This window comes from Trachymyrmex septentrionalis, unplaced genomic scaffold (genome assembly GCF_001594115.1).
Source record: "Trachymyrmex septentrionalis isolate Tsep2-gDNA-1 unplaced genomic scaffold, Tsep1.0 scaffold37, whole genome shotgun sequence".
NCBI lineage: Eukaryota > Metazoa > Arthropoda > Insecta > Hymenoptera > Formicidae > Trachymyrmex > Trachymyrmex septentrionalis.
Window position 1 is genome coordinate 855,910 of NW_017305536.1, and position 1,374 is coordinate 857,283.

At 51.6% G+C, this 1,374-nt stretch overlaps 1 protein-coding gene across 2 annotated transcripts in view; it reads right to left on the bottom strand.

Moving 5' to 3' along the window:
* The window catches only part of LOC108750628 (V-type proton ATPase 16 kDa proteolipid subunit), a 16,804-nt gene that overhangs the window by 14,808 nt on the left and 622 nt on the right, over positions 1-1,374 (bottom strand). The gene's annotated exons all lie outside the window — the stretch shown is intronic.

A 1,374-nucleotide genomic window follows, 5' to 3' on the forward strand; every position in this document is an offset into this window, starting at 1 on the left:
TTCCCGACGGGTAAAAGCGACGCTCGCTAGCGGCGGTGGCGGCAGTCCCCGGGGGTCACCGTTTACCACGAATTCGGGAAAATCATTAATTGTAAATCGATACGCGCGTCGGGAGTCGGGAGCGCATTCGCCTCACGAGGAAGCAGGTGACCTGTACTTATCTTACACTTGTACTTTCCTAAGCCGAGGAGGCGCTTGACTCGCTTCCACGAAGAAGCGCGATCGAGAAAAAGAAGGGATCGACTCGCGTTGCAAAGCGGCGTCTACAATGAAATTTTAAGGTGTAAAACTCAAGCTTTAAGCCTTTAAATCGTAAGAAATTATTCAGTCAGAAATCATATCACAGTCGATTATTCTCCTCACATTCAATTGTGGTTAGTCAATTTCATCCGGCTCGAGACTTAAGCTTTACGCCTTAAAATCTAATCGTAGATGCCGTTTAACATTAACAAAAAAAAAACAAAAAAAAAAATTCAAAAGTAAAAGGATAAGGTGTAGAAAGTGCAGGTGAGGTGCAGGTAAGATAGCAGGAGACAATCGGCGCGGCGTGACGGGGAAACGCGTGAACGCGTCTCGTGACACGCACGAGGCGCACGCCTGGTCCGTCCGTCTGTTTCCTCCGTCTATCCATCTGTCCGTCCGTCCGCGTCTCTTTTTCAAGGCTCACAAAATTCTAAGTCGCTACCGCTCGACCGAGGTCAGCATTACGAAATAGCAGCTGCGCCCGGTCTGGCTATTCCGCGCTAATTCGCGAATAAAACGCGTTCCCCAGGAGCAGAGAATGCGCGAGCGCGGCCGACGTAGATTTCTTGGACCGTCTTTCCTCGGGAATTTGCCAAATTCTGTAGGGCCAAACGAGCGAGACGTTCGGTTCGGCACGAGAAAAGAAGGAATTTAAAGGGAGAACGGAGGCGAGCGTACGGAAACGAAACAAAAGTACACGACGTAGAAAACGAAACGGTAAAGAGGAACCATCGATGGTAGCTGAACGAGAGAGCCTCAATTCCCGAGATAAGATAAGGCCGTTGAAATTTTCATGGGAGCTTCGTCATTGCGGTTACCGCGAAGAAAAGGACGTCGCCGTTGTCGCGGCTTGTCACGCGTCTCGCGGCACATGACGTCGCCGCACATCCGCGTACGCCCCGTGGGAAATGAGAGCTCTCCAGTCTCCCCCGCATTTCTTCTTCGCCGTTCGCGGGAAGGATCGATAATCCGCGCGCGCCGCGCTGTTTCGCACACAATTTTCATTTATCTTACGCCGCGCGAGAAAATGGCGTGAGAAACATTATATCGGCGCCCCTACGGCGTGCCTACGGCTACGGGGACGACGTCGTATGAACGACGCAATGTCGACGCGCGACATCGTCGACATCA